The 17,644-nt window shown below is 35.2% G+C and overlaps 1 protein-coding gene across 12 annotated transcripts in view; it reads left to right on the top strand.

The window, feature by feature from the left end:
• Nucleotides 1–17,644, top strand: part of LRBA (LPS responsive beige-like anchor protein) — an 803,036-nt gene that overhangs the window by 556,856 nt on the left and 228,536 nt on the right. The window lies entirely within an intron of this gene.

Genomic DNA, 17,644 nt, shown 5'->3' with positions numbered 1-17,644 from the left:
AAACTGAAGGAATTAAAGGGAGAACTGAATTCACAATTTATAGCAGGAGGTTTTAAAATTCTCTCTCTGTGATTGATAGAACAATAGGTATAAAGTCAGTAACTATGTAAGAGACTGGAAAAACACTATCAACCAATTAGATTTTAGAATTTTCTATGTCATGTCATTTGCGAGTAGTGACAGTTTTCCTTCTTCCTTTTCAGTTTGGTTCCATTTTATCTCTTTTTCTTATCTGATTGCTTTGACTAGGACTTCCAAAATCCTTTTCTCAGAAAAGGATGCTCACTTTTGCCACTTTAAAAAAAAATGGAAAGAGTAGGCATCCTTTTCTTGTTCCTGATCCTACAGGAAATGCTTTCCAACTTTTCACCATTGAGAATGATGTTGGCTAGGAGTTTGTCATATATGGCCTTTATTATGTTGAGGTATGGTCCCTCTATGCCCACTTTCTGGGGAGGGTGATGATAGTATAGATGTATAAATTTATTAAAACTCATCAAGCTATATACACCTATCATTTGTGTATTTTACCATATGTAAGTAATATCTTAATAAATAAATTGTTAATTATAAAAATAGTGATTGATTTCAGTCCCTAAGTGTTTTCTCTTCTTTTACTTCTTATATGTGGGGGCTTTGAGCATTGAAGATTATATTATATGAAATAAGTTTGCTATCATTTATAGGTTGTTATTTTTAATATAAATTATGAATGAAGTAAAATAAACCACAGAAGAAATTTTGCCAAGAAAGGTCTACATTCATATCAACATAAAAACATATGAACAAATTATATAATTAATGCTTCTAGTAGAGGTCAAATAGATAGGTATTTAAGGCTGTTGATCCTCAGAAATAAAATATACTCACTGAACTTCAGTAAATTCCTGTTCTACTCTCATTGTTACAACAGGTATATAGAGGTTACAAATATATGGGTAAGAAAGACAGTTTGGTGAACTCTGAGATGATAACCTAAGTCCATGTTAGTTTTCAGTTCCCTTTTCTAAATCAAGTCTCCATTCTAAGATTGTGAAGGACACTGTCCTGAACCTTTGGTAATAGACAGAAATCAGGAGTAAAGCATTTAAAATTGAAAGGAATTGTAGTCTTACCTTTAAAGACAGTGAGAAGAAAGAAAGGTTAGTCCTGAAGAACTCTAAGAATCTATAGAAAGAATTTTGCAAACTTCAGGAGCAAAAAAGAAAATAGGTTGAACCTTAAAAACTTCTGAAAGAAAGGAAAGAAAAGAAAATCATTCTTGTCCTCCATGACAATATACAAAAACTGATAACATAGTCAACATAAAAAAATGTGGGGCATACCTTTTCTTATTCATATTTTAAGGAACCTTTTTATGCGTACCTACATAGTTATATATTATAAATATATTCAACTCAGTGATAGTTTTTGTTGCGTGTGTGCTTTACTTTTATGCATGCATTCCCTCCTCTTTTCTTGGTTCTCCTCACTCCCATCTCCTTCCCCACAGATTCTCACCCCACTCATACCTAACATATATTAACAGTCTAGCACATATCCTTTCATATTTTTCTCTATTTTCATACAAATTTTTGTGAATTTTTTATTCATTTCCAAAAATGAAATCCTGTTATTTATGCTTTTTGGTATGTTGTTTTTCTCACTCTACTATGTTTTGATGCTAAATATCCAGCAAGTCAAGCTGATACAGGTTTAATTCATTCTCTTCAATAACTGAAGAAGAAGACATATCATAATTTTTCACTTTTTTCTTAATGACATTGGATTTTGTAGTCTCGTCTACTATTTTTGTTTATATCACTATGAAAAATGTAGCTATCTTTATTTTTGGAAATAATGTAAGACTGCTTTCCAAAGGGGTTTTACATTTCATCTTTTCATTAGCAATATATACTTTTCTTTGCATTCCTGTCAGCAAAGTATGTTATAGCTCCTTTTCACATTTAAGCCTGATAATTGTCTTCCAGAGTGTTAAGAACTATCAGATCTGAAATTTTACCTTACTTGCAAGGTAATAGTTTAACTTGCCAAAATTTCCTGAATGTTGGCAGAAGACATGAGACTCCTGGGTCCGATGCAAAGACCTTTATTACAACATGATGAAAAGAATAAGCATCATGTTAATGTCTGTTCCCCTTAACCCCAGGTTTCTCAAGGTGATATGGAGAGTTGCTGTGGACTGAATTGTGTCCTTCTTCATCTGTGTATTGAAACCCTAAACCTTCCAACCCAATTGTGACTGTATCTCTCTTTAGGAGGTAATTAAGTTTTAATGAGGTCGTGAGGTTGGTTCCCTAATGTGATAGGACTTAAAAGGAAGAGAGATCTTTCTCTTTACCATGTGAGGATTCTGTGAGAAAGTAGCTATATACACGCGAGGAAGAGAGCTCTTACCAGGAACTAAATCTTCAGGCACCTTGACCTTGGATCTCCCAGCTTCCAGAAGTGTGAGGAATATATTTCTGAGGCTTAAGCCACCCAGTCTGTGATACTATATGATGGCAGTCTGAGCAGACTAAGCCAAGAAACCCAGACACATACTGTGTACCCAGTGAGTTTACATCCCTGTTGAGCCGCCTGTATCTTTAGGAACCCGAAATGTTTACAGTGGATAGTAAAGTCTGGCCTTTGCCCCAAAGGTCATCATTATCTTTATTATACTGGGTAGTAAACAGACTTGCCCTTTGCTCTGAAGCAAGACACTCTCTGTCTCTTCCAGGGCTGTTCTCTGTACAAACATCCTTCAAAAGAATGTCTGATCCAAAAGAGCAATTTTGCCTCGCTCTCAACTCCTGCAGAAATGTCAGCATTCAAAACAAAGTTGTCATGATTATACTTTATGACTTGGTCCCTCAGTCTCTATCTCTAACACTCTTCTTTATTCTATCATACATTCAGTCTACTTTGTCTTTAATAGATACCTAACTTTAAATTTACTATGCATATTTAGCACTTAAAAAAATGTGCCTCTCAGAAGCTACTTCCTTATTGATTATCTCTGCTTAACACAGACTATGAATTTTGCCTCTATCTCGTAAGTTACCATCTTACTCTCAGTCTTGAATGTTTCCTTTGGTTTCCATCTATCCCATTCTTTCCCTTATCTTCTGTAGCAAATTGAATGTTTTTAGATAATCTAGAAAATTAATGTTACATATGTATTCAGAATTTTTGGAGAGGGAGTGAGGTATTGGAAAGCTTATAGTTCTTGTTTAGGTACTGCTTACTCAAGGTAGGACAATGATACTTTTATAAGATTTTTTTTCAATTTCTAGAAAAGGGTCCACTTTTTGTTCTTATAATACATTCATTTTTAAGTGAACCAAATAAATTCTCAATTTCTTAGTATTTAAGAGAGGTTATTTTAACTGCTCTCTCTGTGAACAATAAATTTTACTAACCTTGATTATGGCCCAGCTGAATGCACGTAATAGGAGCTGAGCCACAGAGTTCATTCACTGTTTATGCCAAGTCTAGAGATCTCTTTTCTGTTTGGTTTTGAAACTAATTGTAGAAGCACGGAGTGGGAAATGAAGAGTAGTTTTCAGGAGAAATAGTTAATCTCATCATTTACTCATTAATCTCATCATGTATTCAGTTACATAGTGTACTAGATACTCCAAGTTTATAAAAATAAAAGGTATGCATACCTAAGGAAGTTTATTGTCTGATAAGGGATACAAATAAATGGAATTTGTACTAGGCCTATGATAGCAGAAAACAGAGAATGGTTGCATCTGCTTGGGAAGTCAGGAGGTTGTACAAAACCTTGGCTTGACGTTTCACCATGGAGGAAGTACTAGGTAGTGTCTTAGGGCACAGTGTTAGATGCCTGATAGACTTGGCTATCCCACTTACTAGTTATGTGATTTTGACCAATTCATCTAACTTCGCAAAATTGTTTCCTCCTTTATAAAATGGTGAAAATTATATATATTTCATGGTGTCAGTTTCATAAATAATTGAAATAAACCACTTAGCATAGATCCTGGCATATGACAAGCTTTAATTAAATTGTACTGGTTGCTGTTGTCGCTATTACTGTCTATACTCCTCTAATACAAGGAGCCTCACCATCTCCTCCACAAAGCTCAGTAAGAGTTTGCTTTTCAGATACTACCACACCATAGTATGACTGACATATATATTGTGTGACATGGTTGAAACACGACATATGTCTGAAAATACTGAAATATGATGAGGACTTGCTTTAAAGTAGATTTCACTGGACATTAAAGCAGGTGAATATAAGTGCTGACAGGAGTATAGAATCTATTGAAGTTGGTGACTGAGAGATGAGGGATTAGGATGACTCATTTTTGTGTGGTTTTTGTGATTTCCTTTAGTAAAACAGTCTGTAATGGATGAACAGTAGCTCTTGAGGTGAAGAATAATGAATTCATTTCTGGATATATTGAATTTGAGAATTTAGAGACTGTTGTTGTGAAGGTATCTAATCTAGTAAGTGGTTCCATATGAGTCCAAAACTATCCTCTCCATGTAGAAGTTCAGTTCAGTTCAGTTGCTCATTTGTGTCCGACTCTTTGTGACCCTGTGGACTGCAGCATGCCAGGCTTCGCTGTCCATCACCAACTCCTGATGCTTGCTCAAACTCTGTCCATCAAGTTGGTGATGCTACCCAACCATCTCATCCTTTGTCGCTCCCTTCTCCTCCAGCTTCAATCTGGGAGTGATGGGACCAGATGGCAGAAAGTGAAGAAAAACTGAAGAGCCTCTTGATGAAAGTGAAAGAGGAGAGTGAAAAAGTTGGCTTAAAGCTCAACATTCAGGAAACTAAGATGATATCATCTGGTCCCATCACTTCATGGCAAATAGATGGGGAAACAATGGAAACAGTGGCAGACTTTATCTTTTTGGGCTCCAAAATCACTGCAGATGGTGACTGCAGCCTTGAAATTAAAAGACCCTTACTCCTTGGAAGGAAAGTTATGACCAGCCTAGACAGCATATTAAAAAGCAGAGACTTTACTTTGCTAACAAAGATCTGTCTAGTCAAGGCTATGGTTTTTCCAGTAGTCATGTATGGATGTGAGAGTTGTACTATAAAGAAAACTGAGCACTGAAGACTTGATGCTTTTGAACTGTGGTGTTGGAGAAGACTCTTGAGAGTCCCTTGGACTGCAAGGAGATCCAACCAGTCCATCCTAAAGGATATCAGTCCTGAGTGTTCATTGGAAGGACTGATGTTGAAGCTGAAGCTCCAGTACTTTGGCCACCTGATGCGAAGAGCTGACTCATTTGTAAAGACCCTGATGCTGGGAAAGATTGAGGGCAGCAGGAGAAGGGGACGACAGAGGAGGAGATGGTTGGATGGCATCACCGACTCAATGGACATGAGTTTGGGTAAACCCCGGGAGTTGGTGTTTGACAGGGAGGCCTGGCGTGTTGCAGTCCATGGGGTCACAAAGAGTCGGACACAACTGAGCCACTGAACTGAAGTGAGCTGAACACAGTCAAAGGCTTTGGCATAGTCAATAAAGCAGAAATAGATGTTTTTTTTGGAACTGTCTCGCTTTTTTAATCATCCAGTGGATGTTGGCAATTTGATCTCTGGTTCCTCTGCCTCTTCTAATTCCAGCTTGAACATCTGGAAATTCATGGTTCATGCTTGGAGTTCACGATTCTAGCTTGGAAAATTTTGAGTGTTACTTTGCTAGTGTGTTAGATGAGTGCCATTATGCGGTAGTTTGGACATCCTTTGGCATTGCTTTTCTTTGGGATTGGAGTGAAAACTGACCTTTTCCAGTCCTGTGGCCACTGCTGAGTTTTCCAAATTTGCTGGCATTTTGAGTGCAGCACTTTCACAGCATCATCTTTTAGGATTTGAAATAGCTCAACTGGAATTCCATCACCTCCACTAGTTTTGTTGATAGTGATGCTTCCTAAGGCCCACTTGACTTCACATTCCAGGATGTCTGGCTCTAGGTGAATGATCACACCATTGTGGTTATCTGGGTCATGAAGATCTTTTTTGTATAGTTCTTCTGTGTATTCTTGCCACCCTTTCTTAATATTTTCTGCTTTTGCTAGGTCCATACCATTTCTGTCCTTTATTGTGCCTATCTTTGCATGAAATGTTCCCTTGGTATCTCTGATTTTCTTGAAGAGATCTCTAGTCTTTCCTATTCTGTTGTTTTCCTCTATTTCTTTGCATTGATCGCTGAGGAAGGCTTTCTTATTTCTCCTAGCTATTCTTTGGAACTCTGCATTCAAATGTGTATATCTTTCCTTTTCTCCTTTGCCTTTCACTTCTCTTCTTTTTTCAGCTATTTGTAAGGCTTCCTCAGACAACCATTTTGCCTTTTTACATTTCTTTTTCTTGGTGATGTTCTTGATCCCTGTCTCCTATAAAATGTCACAAACCTCCATCCATAGTTCTTTAGGCACTCTATCAGATCTAATCCCATGAATCTATTTGTCACTTCCACTGTATAATTGTAAGGAATTTGATTTAGGTCATACCTGAATCATTACCATGTAGAGGTAATCACTTCTAATGCCTTATCACTCGATTCTTGCACCTCTGTGAAATTTGGTGTTAGGAGCAGTAGTTATGGATGAAATCCCTCACTGTAAAATGAGAAGGCTGAGAATTCAGCCACTCTGGTAAAATCCAATGAAAGTCAAATTGGAATGCATTACAAAAGGAAGTTGTTGTAGACATTCTTGAGAAATGTTGGGAATGGTTGGATACATTTAGAGATAATTGGTGAAAGCACAGGAGTGGGAAAACTTCTCTTGGTAGTTTAAGTTAATCTACTTATTGTCTTAAGACAAATAAATTATATAAATATTTAAGTGTGATTGCCCCGTGGACTTTTTTGTCTTATAATGCTTTTGTCTATTTTTAATATATGGGTATGGCTGGCCTCAGAGAGTAAGTTGGCAAGTATTTCCTCCTCTTGAGTATTCTGGAAGAGTTTGTATAGCATTAGTAGTTTCTTCTTTAAATATTTGTAGCCTTCACCAGTGGAGTCACCTGGCCCTGGAGTTTATGGGAAGATTTAAAGTATTGATTTGGTTTCTCTAATAAGTATAATGCCATTTATGTTATGTTTCTTCTTGAGGGGACTTTGGTAGTTTGTGTCTTTCAAGTAATCTGTCCATCAGAAAGAACTGTCCAATTTAGTGTTATACAGTTATATGTAATGTGCTTAAACGCTCAGTCATGTCCAACTCTTTGTGAACCCATGGACTGTAGCCCACTAGGGCTAGGTAGTATTCCCTTATTATTCTTTTTATTATTATTATTTTTGTTCTTAGTAGTCTTATTATTACACTCTGTGTAATCCATAGTGATGCTTTTTCTCTGCTGATATTGATACTTACATCATTCCTGATTTTCATAATTTGTGTTTTCCTTCTTTTTTGCCTAACGAGTCTGGTTAGAGACATACATTTATCAATCTTTTAAAAGAACCAATCTTTGGTGTCATTGATTATTTTCTTCTCTCTTTCTTGGTTTTCTGTGTCATTGATTTTTACTTTGATTTTATTTCTTTTCTTTTACTTACTTTGGGTTTAATTTGCTGTTATTTTTTCCTGACTTTTTAAAGTGGAAGCTGAATTGTTGATAGGAGACCTTTTCTCTTTCCCACTAATATAGGTGTTTAGTGCTAGAACTGCATTCCACAATTTTTATGTGTTCTGGTTTCATTTGTATACAGTTCAAGATTCCTCCTATTTTTTTTTTTTTCTCAGACCCATGGGTTACTTAGAAGTGTACTGTTTCATTTTCATATATTGGGAATGAAAAAAATCTATTATTGATCTCTAATTTAATTCCATTGTTGTCAGAGAATATACCTTTATTGGGCTTTCCTGATGGCTCAACTAATAAGGAACCTGCTTACTGAGATGTGTGTTCAACCCCTGGGTCAGGAAGATCCCTGGAGAAGGAAATGGTAACCTGCTCCAGTACTCTTGCCTGGAACATTCTGTGAACAGAGGAGCTTTGCAGGCTACAGTCCATGGGGTCACAAAGAGTCAGACACGACTGAGCGTGTGCACAAACTTTATATGATTTGCATCTACTAAATTTATCACAGCTGGGTTTTCGGTCCATAGTATGCACTGTCTTTGTAAATGTATATTCAACTGTTGTTCTATAAATGTCAACTAGTTTATGGTCAGTGGTCTTATTCAAATATTCTATATCTTTACTGATTTTCCATCTACTTTCTTTATCAGTTATTGAAAGGGAAGTGTTGAAATCTGTTTGTAATTGTGGATTTATGTATTTCTTGTTTTGGTTCTCTCAGTTTTTCTTTTGTATATTTTAAAGCTGTACTATTCCTTCAGAAACAATTAAGATAATTATGACCTCTTGATAAAATGATCTGTTGTTATGATGACCATTGCAAATGAAATGAGCCTCTGAAAAAAAGTGAAAGTGTTAGTTGCTCAAGCGTGTCCGAGTCTTTGCAACCCTATGGTCTGTTGGTGGAATTCTCCAGACATGAATACTAGAGTGGTTTGCCATTCCCTTCTCCAAGGGATCTTCCAGATCCAGGGATTGAACCCAGGTCTCCTGCATTGCAGGCAGGTTCTTTATCATCTGAGCTACCAGGGAAGCCCAACTATTGCGAATGAAATGATCCTCTATTATTCTATTAGTATCCTGTTAATGGAATTCTTTAGTATTCTCTTAATTTTTTTATTCTAATATCTATTTTGTCTAGTTTCATGTACATTACCAATAATCCTGTCATTTTTGGAATTTCTCCTCTCATTATGGGTTATATTTTCCTGATTTTTATTCAGGCCTAGTATTTATGAATTAGATACCAGTTGTGAATTTTGCCCTCTTGTGTTGTAGATATTTTTGTATTCTATAAGTATTTTAATATATCACTCTAGACACAACTAAGTACTTGGAAATAGTTTGATCCATGCGGATGGTGCTGTTAAGGTTCGTTAGGCCGGACCAGAGCAGCATTTAGTCTAGTCTGATTTTTCCCCACTACTAAGGCAAAACCCTTCTGAGTACTCTAACCAGTGCTCAGTGTATTATGAGATTGTTTTTTGCTCTGCTTATATGAGCTCTGGGTATTGTACCCTATCATTTGGTGGAATGATTCTTTTACTGGCCTTGAATTGTTTTCTTAGGCTGATCAGGTCTCAGCTGAAGACTGCAGATCTCAGGAGTAATGTTACTTTTCAGCTTTCTCCCATCTGCTACTCGTCCTTGCAGTTTTAGCCCCCTTGATCTTGTAGTACTTGAAGCTGTTTTCTCTACCCTAAGAGACCACTATGTTGTAATCATATTTCTTCTACCTGCCCTGGAGCTTGCATAGTCTTCTCTGGCAGGGAGTTGGGGCAGTAGTTGGTGTCACCACTTTTTGTCCTGTCTCACAGAGTTCACTGTTGTTCATTACTTGGTGTTTGAGCTCTTAAGAACAGTTTTTTTTCACACATAGTATCTATTTTAAGTATTGGTTATGTACAAGGGTAAGTCCAGTCCCTGTTACTGCATCTTGGTCAGAAGTTGAAATATGCTAGACTGTTCAATTTGATTTGTTTTCAATGTTGTGTTGTAGTTTTCCCTTTCATTTTTCTGTCTGTTTTTGCTTTCTGCTGTGTTTGTGTTCATGTGTTCCCAGAGCCTTAGACTGTATGTGGTTTGTGAGGTTCCGCTGGCTTTCTATCTGTCAGTCAGTGTCTTCCATGTTCCTGGCACCGTGTCTGATATGGGAAAAGAAAGATGAGTGAGACAGCGGCCTAGTCTCATAAAGCTGTAGGCGAGCACGAACGAACTCCAGTGTACGAAGTTACGCAATGGAACTGTGTTAACCTCCAAATCTTATTTAAATAGCATTCATAATGTTCCCTATAATATGTGTCCTTTAAGAAAATAACTTTTTGAAAGATTGTATCTGAAGCAGAGTATGAGCCCAGTATTCCGTTTCATGCTTTAACATGGAAGCAAATAGGAACCTGTACTATTCATTTATAATTGGCTCCAGCTAAACAAGTTGAGTACTTAAGAGGAATAAATTAAAAAAAAAAAAAAAAAAAACATGGAAAAGTATTTCCCTCCATTTAGGAAGAAAGTGTCCTACTTTTAGCATCAAGTTCTAATGTAACTTTTTCCTTCTCCTTTTTATTTCTGTTCTATATTTGAAGAACAGAAACAAATTTATTGAAGGTTTTTCCTTTAATTAGTTAAATAGGTTAGTCATCAGAGAAACTTGCAATGACTAAACCATGTTGTATCTGCAACAAAGAGATAAATAGTCTAGCTACAGGCTGTGTGCTCAGTTTTGTCCAACTCTTTGCAACCCTGTAAACGGGAGCCCACTAGACTCCTCTGTCCATAGCATTTTCCAGGCAAGAACAAGGGAGTGGGTTGCCGTTTCCTTCTCCTGGGGATCTTCCCAACCCAGGGATTGAACCCACGTCTCCTACATTTGAGGTGGATTCTTTACTGCTGTGCCACCTGGGAAGCCCAGCTACAGGCTGCTATCACTCTAATTTGGATATTTGCTTCCTGTATGTAGAGAGGGCCTTTGATACCAATCTGAGATTGATATTAATTTCATCAAGTAAGAATTGACATCAAGAAGAAAGATAGGTTGTGTCCATAGCTTGTTTTAAAAGTATACATTATAGAATATTCCAGCCCATTAAAAATTAGGCAGTATTTTATTAGTTCTGATTTAAATTTATCTCTTTGTTCATGACTTTAGAGAGTCGGTTTACAGAGGAATAGGCAAAAACACTTTGTTACTTGAATTCAGTGAAAATAGCAGTCATTATCACAAGCTTTTAAGAAGTAACTAGAATTCTTTTCAATTTAAATGGAAAAAATAAGGTATCATTTATATTATCATTTCCCATATCATACCTGTAAGGAAAATTAGCTATAAATATTTTAAAGAAAAAGTTATATGAATATTGTTTGCATACAATTTGCAAAAGTGATTTTGGAAATAGAAAGTTAGGCAGAGTGGTATTAATCCATCTCGGGGAGAAAATAGCTAAATTGCAGACATTTTTTTTCTTTTGGCATTTTTCTAATTTTAAGAGTATAGATTAATGGATAAATTAGTGCATGTTTATGTTTAACTTACTTATTAATAAATTGAAGGGTTTTGGTCTAATGATTGTTTTCTCAAGGCATTAGAATTAAACAAAACTCTTTACTGGGTAAAGGTAATATAAAAACTTGATAAAATATACATACATTATTTTTTTTAGTAACTGTATTTTTTTAGTAATATTTTTACCACTCCAAAATACTTAAATTTTTCTTTGTATGTATTCAAGGTAATTTCTATATCTGTATACTGAAATCAAACACTTTCACATCTTATTCATGATAAAATTGACATTGTGGCTTTATTTTTATTATATTTTTATCTTAAAAAGTAACTCCAAATCCAAATATCTCTATTTTAATTCAGCTATGTACCTGTTTATTCTATTCTTTTTCTCAAAATTTAATACCTTGCTCTTTATGCACTATGAAAAAGAAAGCAAGATAACATTCATGTTGCTTATTATTATTCCTTATTATTCTTCTTTTGTATATTTAGGTTCTTCTTTCATAAAAATCAGATTGGCGATACAGTTTAAATTTTTAAAAATCTAAAAATTAGTTGGATGATGGCTAAATACCTTCTTTATTCTGCTTATTCATTACTATACTTGCCTCTTGACTTTTTAATATATATATTTAATGTTAGTTCAGTAAGAGGTGGCTTTTATGAAACATCATTTAGAATGCAAATTATCTTTAAGCTGAAGAATATTGAAAATAAAAGAACCGAGTCTGAATTATTTACAGGCCAAGGGCTTAAAGGTTCTCTGCTCCAGCACAAATATTAAATTATGAAATGGGAATTTCAGTTTGCCATAAATCTGTCTGCCATAGCAGCTTAAAATAAAATAGTTTTACCCATCTAAAGCAACATCAATTTGCCAGTCTGTGCTTCATGTATCAAAGAGTGTTCTGTGAAAATATCAATATCATTGGTTAATATAAATGAAATTAATTTTTAAAGCTGGGCTAAAGGTTGACATCTGAAAAATTGCATTACTTTGCAGAAGAGAAATTTCTGTCTTCTAGTGAAATTTCAGGTCATGAGGGCAAGTAATTTTCACAATCTTCAATGGGAGTCAGTGAAATATGAACTTCATTGTCACCTAGCCCCAAAGCGATAAGATAAAATGAGCTGATACATCATTTGCTGTGGTTTTATCATCTCCCTCAGTAATTGGAAGAGAAAACATAAGAGTGTATGTGTTTGTGTGCCCCATCTCGCCCCTCCCAGATGCCCCATCGTCCACACCCAGGCTAAAGCTGCTTTAGCCCAATCAATACAGAGGTCACACAGCATTTTATTTATATATTTTTAATTTTTCATACTGACTAAACTGCCAAATAGAACATTAGAGTAATGAATATGTTTAATTGAATTTGTCACCCATGAAAACACTAAGGAGAATACTGCATCATAGCACCAGTAAGCAGGAGGAAATTTACTATATAGATGAAAAATATTAAATAATTCATAATTAATTTAAAAGGTAATTTTCTTTTATGTTCACTTTATAGTTTTGTTGTCATTTTTTCCAAGTTTGGGGACAATCTGTGTGTTCATGGATATGGAGTAAATAGGAAAATTGCCACGTTAAAATTTCTACCAGAGTCAAGTATGTGCTATTTTTCAATTCAAAGAAACCTCTAAGTTTTGTTTAAGAATATATATTTAAATAATGGTGATGAAGAACATCCTTAAACTAACTGGTATTCAATATTAAAATATATTTAGTGCTATGCTTTGATATCAAGTTTCAGAGAAAATTATGTGCAGCAAAATCTAAAAACTATGTTAATAATAGAGTGGTGCAGCTTTAAAATAACTTGATTACAATTACTTTCAACTGTTTTGCTAAAATTGCAATTATTGTAAATAAAATATATCTGCACATGTGTTTAGTGGCAGATTGAGAGACTATATTTAGACTAGTGCATTTTTTAACATGTATTTTCATTTTTATTATTTCACATATTTACTGTTTTCCATATTAAGATATAATCCTTGTGACTGATTTATAACTATGTTCATGAAAATGAGGTATGAATATTTTCTAACTGTGGTATCATTGATTGATTGATGGCTTGATTAGCTTATATTTTGTATACTAAGTTAAAAAAAATTTTTAATGTTAAATATATATCCATTTTTTTTGAAATGATTTTGTTATGAAATTTTAAGTGCTATTGTTTCTTTGTATCATTTGATTTTACTTTTCTTACTGAATTCTTTTGAAATTAGTATGGAATTCTCTGTTCAGAGTAAAATCTCTCAAAAAATTGGTGAATATTTGAGTCTAGGATATGCAGTGCAAGCTTTAAACATTAATAAGAATAGTGTTTTAGGAAACACTTTTTATTGATTCTATAGATGCAGACTCTCAAATATTTTTTGTGATATTTTTCAATCACTTTTTAATCTCTTTCCGTTTACAAGAATGAAAACATTTAAAATTTATTGAGGGTAGAGTTTAAAAAGAAAGCCTTTTTTCTCTACTTAAATGGAGCAAATATGGCCGTGTTTTCAGAGACTACTTTAAAATCTATTTTTTGAACATATCTAATATTCAGTAAGTAAGGGTATCATGTAGTTGGGCAGTAAATAATACAGATTTTTTTTTTATCCTTCCGTGAGGATGAGAAAAGTGAAAGTGTTATTTGGATAAATTCGTTAGCATTTCAAAATGAATGGTTAAAGGTGAAAAATTCTTTCTAGCCAATTAATGCAACAGGGTGAAGAAATTTTCACATGTATTCATAGTATACTATTTGAAGTATAGGGGAAAAGGTAGGTTTATTTGGGCAAAATTCTTTTTCAGAGTCACAATTTTTAGATAAAATTTTAAAGAAAATATGTCTGTTATTTTAATGTAAAGTAATAGTATATATGCATTTATATGTGTGAGAGTATATATACATATAAATGATTTCTTTTGTTCCTCTCTACAACCTTTCGTTAACATTTGGCCAATAACTATCTTTATTCAAATAAATTATTAAAAAATGAAAGTTGAATTCACTGATAATAATACTAACGATATTGAAACAAGATGGTAAACATTCAAAGAGAGTGCTGAGGGCTTAAGCTTTCAAGCTATTCTAGACTTGGGGTCATAACTGCAGAGCAATGGTAATGATACGGTTTCCATAGTAACTGATTCATTGGAGGGCTAGACCTCTGTCTAGGGTGCTGTCAGTGTAAGTAGAGTTTCAGTGAACAGAAACTCCCAAAGAAGGCTCTGCTTCTACCTAATCCAGTTTTAATTGAACTCTAGAGACTTTGAAGTGAAGCCTCAGACCAGGAATATACTATTCCGATAAGAAATAAACCTCTTGCTTAGCTAGGTCGCAGCTGCTTCTCCGTACTGACACCTTTTCCTAATGAATACTTTAAAGAAATGTTATTATATCAATTTCAGCTAGTAATTCTCTTAGTTAAGAGATTCTTTGTTTCTATTTTAAATCCCACTGTGCTTACGTTAAGTACAGATTTTCATTTCTTGTTTTTTTTTAAGTTGGTCTGATTTTATCTGTAAGATTTTAAATGCTGATAGCTTTGGCAGTTTTAAATAATTTTCTGTCTCTCCTCCTGCTTCTGTTTGTCTTCAGTTTTAAAACACTACTTTACCTGCTTATATTTAACTCTGAAAACACACTGTCAGCCATTCAGTATAATACCATTTATATCAGGTTTGCAAACATGTAGAACAATTCTGGATATTATTTGTAGATGTATATGTACTAATAGAATAAAAATTTATATGGTAATGCTCAACCTCAAATCATGGATAGTGATTGGCTCTGATGAAGAAGGAGAATGGAATCAGGAATGGTTATATATGGGAATTTCAATATTATCTATAATGCTTCATAAATTTTTAAAATCTCTACAACAATGTGGCAAAGTATTAGTATTTTCTAAGTTTCAGGGTGGTTCCATGGAGCTTATGTCATTTTCTGTCGTTTGGAGTAAGTTTGACATTTGATAATAAAACAAAGTTTAAAGGACCATGCCACTTGCTGTATTTCAAGTATATTTTTAAAATACCTATATTGCTTGAAGGAATGGGATATAAATGGAATATTTTCATTGATTGGAAAACTATTACATTAAAAATATTATAATAATGTTTTAGTGTTCTTACTCCTCTTAGTAATTGAGATATTCTAGAAAATACTAATAATTAAATCTTTAGGTTGCATGACGGTGATCTTGCAGTGATTGGCCATCACCATATTAAGCAACAAGTCTTATTACATAGCTCTATAGATACAAGAGGAGAAGGCAATGGCAACCCACTCCAGTACTCTTGCCTGGAAAAGCCCATGGACGGAGGAGCCTGATAGGCTGCAATCCATGGGGTCTCAAAGAGTCGGACACAACTGAGACTTCACTTTCACTTTTCACTTTCATGCACTGGAGAAGGAAATGGCAACCCACTCTGGTGTTCTTGCCTGGAGAATCCCAGGGACGGGGGAGCCTGGTGGGCTGCCATCTGTGGGGTCCCACAGAGTCGGACACCACTGAAGCGACTTAGCAGCAGCAGCAGCAGCAGCAGCATAGATACAAGAGGTAGAATTTTCAGACCAGTGTGATATTTTTAGTATATGACAGAGCTTGGAGCCTAAAGCTTTGTTGTTTATTTTTGTTTGATTTTCCTTTTTCACTTTTAACACAAGTACAGGAAAAAAAAAAATGTAGTTGATTAAAATTTCTGAAGAGTTCTATTTTAACAGATATTTGAACTCTTTTAGAGATGTGACATTGTATCATGTAAGTAGGCTCTGGACAGTTTAGACTAGACAACCTGGAGTAGACCAAACTTTGCTACTAGCTTTCCAAGGGACTTCCTATTAAGTATTTAACTTGTTTAAGTCTCCTTTTCTTCACAAATAGTGGATAGATTGGACCAGAAGTGTTAACAGAACATACATTGGATTCTCTATTACTTGATAAGTTAAAAATGGCAAACTCAAATCCCAGTGGAAACTAGGCAGATAATGGTAAGTGAGTGTGTAGAGATTGTTTGAAAATGGAGAGTGCCTGTCAGTTGTGCTTTGTGGCATATATAGACCTAGGCTTGACAGATGCTCTACTTTTTTCCTGAGGAGCCATAGACCTGAATATTTTTATAAATAACCCTTTTCTCAAGTATTTTCAACTACTTGAAACTTGGGAAAAATATAATATGGCCCAAACAAAATTAATGTGGATCATATATGGAGTTTTGGTTGCCATTTGTTCACTGATTTAATCATTCAAAAATGTCTCCTTTGTGTAAGACTTTGTTATAGAAGATGAAGATAGAGTACATTCAAAAGCTTTGTTCTGGTAGAACTTAGATTCTAGTATTCTAGTGCTGAAGAGAGGCAAAAGAGAAGCAAGGAAATAGTGTAATTTCTGGTGGTAATAAATAAGCGTTACAAAGGAAATCTGATGAGTTTGGGATGGGATGAGGTGATAGTGGCAGAAGCGGGGTTAGATCTGTGGCGTTTCTACCGAGGTGACATTTGAGCAGGTATCTGAATGTGAGGATGAGCCAGCCGTGGGAAGATCTGGGAGAACAGTCTGAGCAGAGGAGAAAGCACATATAAAAGGCCCTGATGAAGAATGAGTGGGGCTCATCAGACAATCCCAGGTATAAGGCTTCATAAACAATTATGAAGAACTTCAGCGTTCATCGGGCTTCCCAGGTGGCGCTAGCAGTAGAGAACCTGCCTGTCAATGCAGGAGATGTAAGAGATGCAGGTTCAATCCCTGGGTCGGGAAGATCCCCTGGAGAAGGGAATGGCAGCCCACTCCAGTATTCTTGCCTGGAGAATCCCATGGACAGAGGAGCTTGGAGGGCTACAGTCCATAGGGTTGCACAGGATTGGACATGACTGAAGTGACTGAACAGCACTCAGAGTTTATTATGCATGTATTGCAGAGCCACTGGGTGGTATTAAGTACACAAGAGATAGGATCTGATTTCTATTTAAAAAGCTGTTTTCTCTGACTCCTCTGGTTGTAGTAGATTCTCCAGGTAAGATTAGAAGGAGAGAGACCAGTCAGGAGGCCACTGCAAACTCTGGAGCCTAGGACCCACTGGTTATGGTGAGAGAAAGGGGTACAAGTGACAGTTGGTTTAAAAAAGTCTTGAGTACTATCAATGTTTTGTCCTCTCTTTTCTGTTAATCTCTTTTGATCTTACATAGGTATTGCTTGTATAAAGAGTCTGAAGGATTTTCTCTCTCACCTGTTTTAAAACTGAAAGTGTAGTTAGTTGTTTGGAATTTTGAATTGTTTGGTTTTTCAGCGAACACTGAGCCTAGGAGTTGTCCCCATTCTTTCATTTCTAGACGCTGTGGCACCAGAAATATAATATTTTCTGTAGAAAAGTCTAAATACGTGTTTAGTGAATTAACTAATGTGGCCCTCTTTAAAAAAAAAAAAACAACAAAAACCCTGTATTTTGCTTTAAGGATTGTAGATTTTTTATAATTAAGATCTAGAAAATGAAAATATAAAATGGACAGCATTTATGTAGGATACATTCTTAACATTCATTATTTTTCCTCTTTACTTATCCCATTTTT

This window comes from Giraffa tippelskirchi, chromosome 11 (genome assembly GCF_054371585.1).
Source record: "Giraffa tippelskirchi isolate mGirTip1 chromosome 11, T2T-mGirTip1v1.2.pri, whole genome shotgun sequence".
Classification (NCBI taxonomy): Eukaryota; Metazoa; Chordata; class Mammalia; order Artiodactyla; family Giraffidae; genus Giraffa; species Giraffa tippelskirchi.
Note: the sequence above shows the minus strand (reverse complement) of the source record. Positions and strands in the feature narration are given on the sequence as shown.